We start from the raw sequence: 10,943 nt of genomic DNA on the forward strand, positions 1-10,943 counted from the left end.
AAAATTTGACCACGACTCCATTTTGTTGCTCCCAGCCTATAGACAGAAACTAAAACAGGAAGCGCCCGTGCTCAGGTCTGTTCAACGCTTCAAGATTGCTTCGATCACGTGGACTGGGATATGTTCCGCGTAGCGTCGGACATGAACATTGATGAATACGCTGATTCGGTGAGTGAGTTTATTAGCAAGTGCATTGGTGATGTTGTACCCACAGCGTCTATTAAAACATTCCCCAACCAGAAACCATGAATTGATGGCAGCATTCGCGCAAAACTGAAAGCGCGAACCACTGCTTTTTTATACATTTTTTTATTTTACCTTTATTTAACTAGGCAAGTCAGTTAAGAACAAATTCTTATTTTCAATGACGGCCTAGGAACAGTGGGTTAACTGCCTGTTCAGGGGCAGAACGACAGATTTGCAGCTCGGGATTTGAACTTGCAACCTTTCGGTTACTAGTCCAACGCTCTAACCACTAGGCAAGGTGACCGGAAACATTACCGAATACAAACAGTGTAGCTATTCCTCCGCAAGGCAATCAAACAAGCTAAGCGTCAATACAGAGACAAAGTAGAGTTGCAATTCAACGGCTCAGACACGAGAGGTATGTGGCAGGGTCTACAGTCAATCACAGACTACAAAAGGAAATCCAGCCCCGTCGCGGACCACGATGTCTTGCTCCCAGACAAACTAAATCAAAATCAAATCAAATGTATTTATATAGCCCTTCGTACATCAGCTGATATCTCAAAGTGCTGTACAGAAACCCAGCCTAAAAACCCCAAACAGCAAGCAATGCATGTGAAAGAAGCACGGTGGCTAGAGAAAACTCCCTAGGGAAAACTCCCTAGAAAGGCCAAAAACCGAGGAAGAAACCTAGAGAGGAACCAGGCTATGAGGGGTGGCCAGTCCTCTTCTGGCTGTGCCGGGTGGATATTATAACAGAACATGGTCAAGATGTTAAAATGTTCATAAATGACCAGCATGGTCAAATAATAATAATCATAGTAGTTGTCGAGGGTGCAACAAGCGCGTCCGGTGAACAGGTCAGGGTTCCATAGCCGCAGGCAGAACAGTTGAAACTGGAGCAGCAGCACGGCCAGGTGGACTGGGAACAGTAAGGAGTCATCATGCCAGGTAGACCTGAGGCATGGTCCTAGGGCTCAGGTCCTCTGAGAGAAAGAAAGAAAGAGAGAATTAGAGAGAGCATATTTAAATTCATACAGGACACCGGATAAGACAAGAGAAATACTCCAGATGTAACAGACCCACCCTAGCCCCCCGACACATAGACTACTGCAGCATAAATACTGGAGGCTGAGACAGGAGGGATCAGAAGACACTGTGGCCCCATCCGATGATACCCCCGGACAGGGCCAAACAGGCAGGATATAACCCCACCCACTTTGCCAAAGCACAGCCCCCACACCACTAGAGGGATGTCTCCAACCACCAACTAAGACAAGGCCGAGTATAGCCCACAAAGATCTCCGCCACGGCACAACCCAAGGGGGGGGGGGGGCGCCAACCCAGACAGGAAGACCACGTCAGTGACTCAACCCACTCAAGCACCCCTCCCATGGACGGCATGGAAGAACACCAGTAAGCCAGTGACTCAGCCCCTGTAATAGGGTTAGAGGCAGAGAATCCCAGTGGAGAGAGGGGAACCGGCAAGGCAGAGACAGCAAGGGCGGTTCGTTGCTCCAGCCTTTCCGTTCACCTTCACACTCCTGGGCCAGACTATACTTAATCATAGGACCTACTGAAGAGATAAGTCTTCAGTAAAGACTTAAAGGTTGAGACTGAGTCTGCGTCTCTCACATGGGTAGGCAGACCATTCCATAAAAAATGGAGCTCTATAGGAGAAAGCCCTACCTCCAGCCGTTTGCTTAGAAATTCTAGGGACAATTAGGAGGCCTGCGTCTTGTGACCGTAGCATACGTGTAGGTATGTACGGCAGGACCAAATCGGAAAGATAGGTAGGAGCAAGCCCATGTAATGCTTTGTAGGTTAGCAGTAAAACCTTGAAATCAGCCCTTGCCTTAACAGGAAGCCAGTGTACGGAGGCTAGCCCTGGAGTAATATGATCAATTTTTTTGGTTCTAGTCAGGATTCTAGCAGCCGTATGTAGCACTAACTGAAGTTTGTTTAGTGCTTTATCCGGGTAGCTGGAAAGTAGAGCACTGCAGTAGTCCAGCCTAGAAGTAACAAAAGCATGGATTCATTTTTCTGCATCATTTTTGGACAGAAAGTTTCTGATTTTTGCAATGTTACGTAGATGGAAAAAAGCTGTCCTTGAAACAGTCTTGATATGTTCTTCAAAAGAGAGATCAGGGTCCAGAGTAACGCCGAGGTCCTTCACAGTTTTATTTGAGACGACTGTACAACCATCCAGTCTTTGCTCGCTTTGAGGACAATACAGTGCCACTGACACGGCCCGCTACCAAAACCTGCGGGCTCTCCTTCACTGCAGCCAACGTGAGTAAAACATTTAAATGTGTTAACCCTCGCAAGGCTGCCGGCCCAGACGGCATCTCCAGCCGCATCCTCAGAGCATGCGCAGACCAGCTGGCTGGTGTGTTTACGGACATATTCCATCAATCCTTATACCAGTCTGCTGTTCCCACATGCTTCAAGAGGGCCACCATTGTTCCTGTTCCCAAGAAAGCGAAGGTAACTGAGCTAAATGACTATCGCCCTGTAGCACTCACTTCTGTCATCATGAAGTGCTTTGAGAGACTAGTCAAGGATCATATCACCTCCACCCTACCTGACACACTAGACCCACTCCAATTTGCTTACCGCCCCAATAGGTCCACAGACAACGCAATCGCAATCACACTGCACACTGCCCTAACCCATCTGGACAAGAGAAATACCTATGTAAGAATGCTGTTCATCGACTACAGCTCAGCATTTAACACCATAGTACCCTCCAAACTTATCATTAAGCTCGAGACCCTGGGTCTCGACCCCACACTGTGCAACTGAGTCCTGGACTTCCTGACGGGCCGGCCCCAGGTGGTGAGGGTAGTTAACAACATCTCCACCCCGCTGATCCTCAACACTGGGGCCCCACAAGAGTACGTTCTCAACCCTCTCATGTACTCCCTGTTCACCCATGACTGCGTGGCCATGCACGCCTCCAACTCAATCATCAAGTTTGCAGACGACCCTACAATGGTAGGCTTGATTACCAACAACGACGAGATGGCCTACAGGGGAGGAGGTGAGGGCCCTTGGAGTGTGGTGTCAGGAAAATAACCTCACACTCAATGTCAACAAAACAAAGGAGATGATCGTGGACTTCAGGAAATAGCAGAGGGAGCAGCCCCCTATCCACATCGACGGGACAGTAGTGGAGAAGGTGGAAAGTTTTAAGTTCCTCGGCGTACACATCACGGACAAACTGAAATGGTCCACCCACACAGACAGCGTGGTGAAGAAGGCGCAGCAGCGCCTCTTCTACCTCAGGCGGCTGAAGAAATTTGGCTTGTCACCAAATACATTCACAAACTTTTACAGATGCACAATCGAGAGCATCCTGTCGGGCTGTATCACCGTCTGGTACGGCAACTGCTCCGCCCACAACCGTAAGGCTCTCCAGAGGGTATTGAGGTCTGCACAACGCATCACCGGGGGCAAACTACCTGCCCTCCAGGACACCTACACCACCCGATGTCACAGGAAGGCCAAAAAGATCATCAAGGACAACAACCACCCGAGCCACTGCCTGTTCACCCCGTTATCATCCAGAAGGCGAGGTCAGTCCAGGTGCATCAAAGCGGGGACCGAGAGACTGAAAAACAGCTTCTATCTCAAGGCCATCAGGCTGCTGCCAACATACTGACTCATCTCTAGCCACTTTAATAATGAAATAATTGATGTAATAAATGTATCACCAGCCACTTTAAACAATGCCACTTTATATAATGTTTACATACCCTACATTACTCATCTCATATGTATATACTGTACTCTATACCATCTACTGCATCTTGCCTATGCCGTTCAGCCATCGCTCATTCATATATTTTTATGTACATATTCTTATTCATTCCTTTACACTTGTGTGTATAAGGCAGTTGTTGTGAAATTGTTAGGTTAGATTACTTGTTAGACATTACTGCATGGTCGGAACTAGAAGCACAAGCATTTCGCTACACTCGCATTAACATCTGCTAACCATGTGTACGTGACAAATAAAATTTGATTGGATTTGATATTAAGCTTTAACAATGGGGTGTTGAAAGGGTTTGCAAGTTGGAAGGCCACCTCAATACAAGAATGAATGTCCCATGTAGTGGCACGATTGTTTGGTCACCTCACTAGACCGCCATTTTGGTTGCTCCTGTTTCACTAATCTATCCTCTATCCTTATTGAACCATATTGAAATAACATTGTGCAGTCAAACCAAGTGTATTCATAATTTTGTTTTCAATTGTGTGCTCTCACTGAGTGCACTTTCATTGAGGGAGTTTTATTACACTGGCCGAGGTTGAACCGGGAAATGCCCACGTCACGTCAATGGGAAAAAGCAGGGAGGGAGGAGCTCCCATTTCAAATCAAACAGTAATCTTTGCCGCTCTGTCAAATTTTCCACATTCACAAAAAGCTTATTTCTCTCAAATGTTGTGCAACATCCCTGTTAGTGAGCATTTCTCCTTTGCCAAGATTATTGTAACATAGGCACAGGGAGTCAGGAAGTACGTGCGGTTAGATTGCTTTCAGAATGCACTGCAAATAGCATATATGCTCGGTCTAACTGTGCATCTCTGCTCTAAGGTTAACTTAATTTAATGCTAAGACATAGATTGTAAGATATTAGCTCCTTGTTCCTCAGCCTCTTAATAATTGCATAACGCTAAACCTAGACACTTGCATCTTATTCTGAGTGGTGACGAAAGGTTCGCAACCTTGGCTATACCCACTGGATACGATTATAGGTCTATAGCATTCACATAGTAATGGAGTCAGATGGATGAATGTAGTTTATTATTATTATATTAAACATAATGTCTGGATCATTTCCATCCACCTACATAATAGTGACTCATCCCGTTGATGGGTTTTTCTGTTTTTTCCAACTTCAATATCAGTTATTGTTAAATCTTGGTTCCAGTAGTTTTTTCTAAGAGATTGTCAGTTGTATAAGTTTTCTGCAAGGTTTTGTATAGCTTATCTATCATATATAGATATATATCATTTTCTGACTCAAATAGAACTCCCTCAAGATTGCTGTGATGTCCAAAAGATTTCAAATCAACATTGTGATATAAAACCTTTAAGTTGAGTGTATTTGAAAATATCTACATTGGTCATTCCAAAATTGCTTTTTAGAGCTGTCACCAAGATACATGTATTTCCTATTACCAAGTCTTTTACAGTTTCTATGCCTTTAGTTTTCCATGTGGACCAATTTATCGATGAATTATGAAACGCTATCCAGGGATTGTTCCATAAATCAAATCAAATTTGATTCGTCACATGTGCCGAATACAACAGGTACCTTACCGTGAAAAGCTTACTTACAAGCCCTTAGCCAACAATGCAGTTCAAGAAATAGAGTTAAGAAAATATTGACTGAATAAAATAAAAGTAGAAAATAAAATAAAGTAACACAATAAAATAACAATAACAAGGCTATATACAGGGGGTTGTGTTTCTAGCACAGGAGGCTGCTGAGGACAGAACGGCTCATAATATTGTCCGAACGGAGCAAATGGAATGGCATCAAACACCTGGAAACCATGTTTCATGTATTTGTAACATTCCACTAATTAACAGTGTCCACTAATTCTTGTGGTTTCTAGGGGAGTGATATTGGTTCTTGTAGAATACGTTTCATCTTCTTCCATATTGTTATAGTGTTCTTAACTACGAAGTTATTCATGTTCTTAGCTTTAGCTTTTGAATATAAACACGTAAAATATTCTGGGGATGAACATGCACATCTTCAATATGAACCAGACACCCATTGTTCCTCTTTAGTGCATTTAACTATATGTCGCAAGTAAAAGCCCTGAGTAGTGAGTTGATACAATTCCAAATCTGGAAGGTTAAAACTACCCTCAGATTTAGGAAGATGTGAAACTTTCCTTTTTATTCTATGAATTTTATTTGTCCATATACAGTCTTATGACAGAGTATACTTTTTAAAGATTGTGGGGTAATTGGTATTATGGAGAATAAATACTAAAACTTTGGGAGCCATGCCATTCTTTAGAGGTTTATTCTACCTGTCAGATTGGGAAGATTATTCCATTTAATTACATCTGCTGTCATATTGTTAAGCAATGGAATAAAGTTATCTATAGTGTTTTGTTATTTGTTGTCACCTATTAAGCATCCAAAGTATTTCCCATTTTGTGGTCCAATATTGGTCAGGTATATCAGGAGATCATCTGTAAATAAGTTTATTTTATATTCATGTTCACCAATACTGATACCTGTTACGTTTGGGTCCTGTCTAATTATTTCTGCAAGCGGTTCAACTGCCTGCGCAAACAGGAGGGAGAGGGGACATCCCCTGTCTTGTGCTCCTTTATACAACTATTTCATCAGATAATATATTTTTGTATATTTTAGCTTTCTGACATTTATACAATCTTTTTAGAACATTTATTTTTCTGCTCAAATTTTAAGTTTCCAAAGTTTTGAATAGGAAAGGCCCTTCAAGACAGTCAAAAGCCTTTTCGGCATCAACCACCATTTTTGATAAATCTATAGTTTTTTTGCATATTGTATTAAACTGAAATGTGTTTTTGCTTGTCTATTTTTAATAAACTCTGTTTGATAGATATGTTAAGTCTGGTAATACTTTTGCCATACTTATAAGCTTTATTATTTGATCATCACAGTTTATTAAACTTGTGGGTCTATAATCAGTAGGGGACTCTCCAGATTTTCCTGAATTTAATATAACTGAAATTGTTTGATCCATAACGTGTTGTCATTGGAGTAAATTGGGCCGCTACTTTGTCCCAGCATGTCAAATAAAATTCTATGGGAAAGCTGGTGCTTTCCATACCTGGTGCTTTTCTTCACGCGAATGTTTAACAGTGTCTAATATTTACTTTTAGGTGATTTCTTTGATTCTTTTTTGCTGATAGTTGAGTCTAAGAAAGCTGTAGATCAGTCCAACTGTTATTTCATTCTGATTGATATAGATTTTCGTAGAAGCTTTTTAAACTGATATTAATAGTGCTATTTGTTTTATAATTATAACTGGTTTGACATGTTTTTGTTTTATGAGGGCTGTGATTGGCTATTGAGATTGACTGTAGGCCTAGGTTGGACATGAGACACCCCATTAGAAAATCTGGATTTTGAGTTTTTTGTAGAAGGGTCTGCTCAGTGTAATGGTAAATAAGACCCTATTAGTTGGTAACGCTGTTGTGACAAGTTTAGAGACGATGGAGTTTGCAAGGCTCCCATCGCACTTGTCTGCTCAAGCAGCATAATTATTTGATTTGACTAAAGCTTGTATTTTGGCTAAAGATAGCTCTGTTAACATATACACCGACAGTAGATATGCGTTGTAGTGCATGATTTTGGAACATTGTGGAAGAATAGAGGGTTTTTGACTTTCTCTGGAATACAAATTGTTCACAGTAAGCTTGTGTCCTGTCTGTTGGAGGTTGTTCAACTCCCCTCATTAACCTCAGTGATAAAGTATCAGGCCCCCTCCTACAGATGGCAATAGTTCCAGCTCCCACCAACTTTTTCTCTGTTAATGATATCGTTGCTTTACAGGCTACGGCTGATGCTTCAGAGAAACACAAGTGGGCTGGGTGCTGTCATAAGGACGCCTCGGGTGTATGGCTGGATGAGTGGAGCAGACCTGCCATGCCCCGTTGTACATTCCACTTCCTCACAAAATTGTCACATGGTCAGGATCATGTGTCTAAAGGAGGAATGGTGGATCTTGTAAATAAATATTGGTGTACAGTAGGTTTTACTGTTTTTGCAGAACATTTCTGCAAGAAATGTTTGATTTGTTTGACTAACAATGATGGACGCGGCCTTTCAATATCCCCCCGCGTCCCATCCAAGGCCTGAAGGACCCTTCGAGCACTTAATTGAGTTGATCCTTGTGGAGGAATAATTATTGTTTGGTGGTTGTTGACATATTTTCGAAATGGATTGCAGCTTTCCTTGCAGGAGAGCCACAGCGGCCGTTGTGGCGAATGCACTCATGAGAGAGATCAAATCAAATAACATTTTATTGGTCACATACACATGGTTAGCAGATGTTAATGCAAGTGTAGCGAAATGCTTGTGTTTCTAGTTCCGACAGCAACAAGTAATCTATCAATTCCACAACAACTACCTTGTACACACAAATGTAAATAGATGGAATAAGAATATGTCCATATAAATATATGGATGAGCGATGGCCGAGCGGCATAGGCAAGATGCAATAGATGGTATAAAATACACTATATACATATGAGAGTAATGTAGGATATGTAAACATTATTAAAGTGCCATTGTTTAAAGTGACTAGTGATCCATTTATTAAAGTGGCCAATGATTTGAGTTTGTATGTAGGCAGCAGCCTCTCTGTGTTAGTGATGGCTGTTTAACAGTGATGGCCTTGAGACAGAAGCTGTTTTTCAGTCTCTTGGTCCCAGCGTTGATGCACCTGTAATAACACTTAAGATTTTCTGGGCTAACGATGTAAGAAATAATACATAAAAAAACAAAATACTGCATAGTTTCCTAAGGATTTGAAGCGAGGCGACCATCTCTGTCGGCGCCATCTTAGGAGATGGGGTCTGCCGTCAAAAATGTATTCTGGCAACGGTCGGCATTTCGTAAATAAGATTGTTCAAGCCTTGTCAGAGGCTTTGCAGATTGATTTGAGAACTCATTGTGTCTATCATCCCCAATCTGCTGGTGCGGTCGAAAGGGTGAACCAATCTCTGAAAACTAAATTAGCTGACTGGCCATCCTATGCGAATGACAAATGCACATTTTGCCCAGAACAGGTTGTCCCTGCAAGGGATGGAGGAAGACATGGTTGAGTACTGTGTCACCCTTAACAGTATTCTTAAGACTCTTTTCCCCCGGGTGAAGGCTTCTTTGCCAGATCTAGCAGGTGGAACTGAACACTGTTTTAACCCAGGTGATTTTGTGGTGGTGAAGGACTTCAGGAGAAAGAGTTGAAAGGACCCCCGTTGGAGAGGCCCGTACCAAGTTCTTCTGACCACCCCCACCACGGTGAAGGTTGCTGAGAGAGATACCTGGATCCACGTGTCGCACTTCAGACGAGTTCCTGATCCAGAAGACGATGGGCCCTCACCAGTTCCAGTGGTGCAGTGTGGCCCTCCTCTGCATTAGCACAGGAGTGCTAATGAGAACAGTAGGTTGTCCCCTTGTGGGAACCTGACAGAGGGTAGAAGGAGCCCTGAACGAAAGGAACCGACGCTGGTCCGGAGCAGTGACCAAGAAGCAGATGGTCATCGTGGAAAGAGATGATCACAACAATGAGGGCAATTTGTTTCATCTAGAGCAGAAAAGGTTGCTAATCTTACATCTGGACAAAAGGGTGTTGAGTTTGGGGTTTAGGGCCAGTTAAGATAGGAGCAGGTTTACCACTGATGGGAGTTCTCATAGGGGTAAATCTGTATGTCTGTATTCTTTTTATATAGTGGCTGTGCTTTGGCAAAGTGGGTGGGGTTATATCCTGCCTGTTTGGCCCTGTCCGGGGGTATCATCGGATGGGGCCACAGTGTCTTCTGATCCCTCCTGTCTCAGCCTCCAGTATTTATGCTGCAGTAGTTTATGTGTCGGGGGGCCAGGGTCAGTCTGTTACATCTGGAGTATTTCTCTTGTCTTTTCCGGTGTCCTGTGTGAATTTAAATATGCTCTCTCTAATTCTCTCTTTCTGTCTTTCTCTCGGAGGACCTGAGACCTAGGACCATGCCTCAGGACTACCTGGCATGATGACTCCTTGATGTCCCCAGTCCACCTGGCCGTGCTGCTGCTCCAGTTTTAACTGTTCTGCCTGCGGCTATGGAACCCTGACCTGTTCACCGGACGTGCTTGTTGCACCCTCGACAACTACTATGATTATTATTATCTGACCATGCTGGTCATTTATGAACATTTTAACATCTTGACCATGTTCTGTTATAATATCCACCCTGCACAGCCAGAAGAGGACTGGCCACCCTCATAGCCTGGTTCCTCTCTAGGTTTCTTCCTAGGTTTTTGGCCTTTCTAGGGAGTTTTTCCTAGGGGAGTTTTTCCTAGCCACCGTGCTTCTTTCACATGCATTGCTTGCTGTTTGGGGTTTTAGGCTGGGTTTCTGTACAGCACTTTGAGATATCAGCTGATGTACGAAGGGGCTATATAAATATACTGCTCAAAAAAAATAAAGGGAACACTTAAACAACACATCCTAGATCTGAATGAAATAAATAATTTTATTAAATACTTTTTCTTTACATAGTTGAATGTGCTGACAACAAAATCACACAAAAATAATCAATGGAAATCCAATTTATCAACCCATGGAGGTCTGGATTTGGAGTCAGACTCAAAATGAAAGTGGAAAACCACACTACAGGCTGATCCAACTTTGATGTAATGTCCTTAAAACAAGTCAAGATGAGGCTCATTAGTGTGTGTGGTCTCCACGTGCCTGTATGACCTCCCTACAACGCCTGGGCATGCTCCTGATGAGGTGGCGGATGGTCTCCTGAGGGATCTCCTCCTAGACCTGGACGAAAGCATCCGCCAACTCCTGGACAGTCTGTGGTGCAACGTGGCGTTGGTGGATGGAGCGAGACATGATGTCCCAGATGTGCTCAATTGGATTCAGGTCTGGGGAACGGGCGGGCCAGTCCATAGCATCAATGCCTTCCTCTTGCAGGAACTGCTGACACACTCCAGCCACATGAGGTCTAGCATTGTCTTGCATTAGGAGGAACCC

This window comes from Salmo salar, chromosome ssa16 (assembly GCF_905237065.1).
Source record: "Salmo salar chromosome ssa16, Ssal_v3.1, whole genome shotgun sequence".
Lineage (NCBI taxonomy): Eukaryota > Metazoa > Chordata > Actinopteri > Salmoniformes > Salmonidae > Salmo > Salmo salar.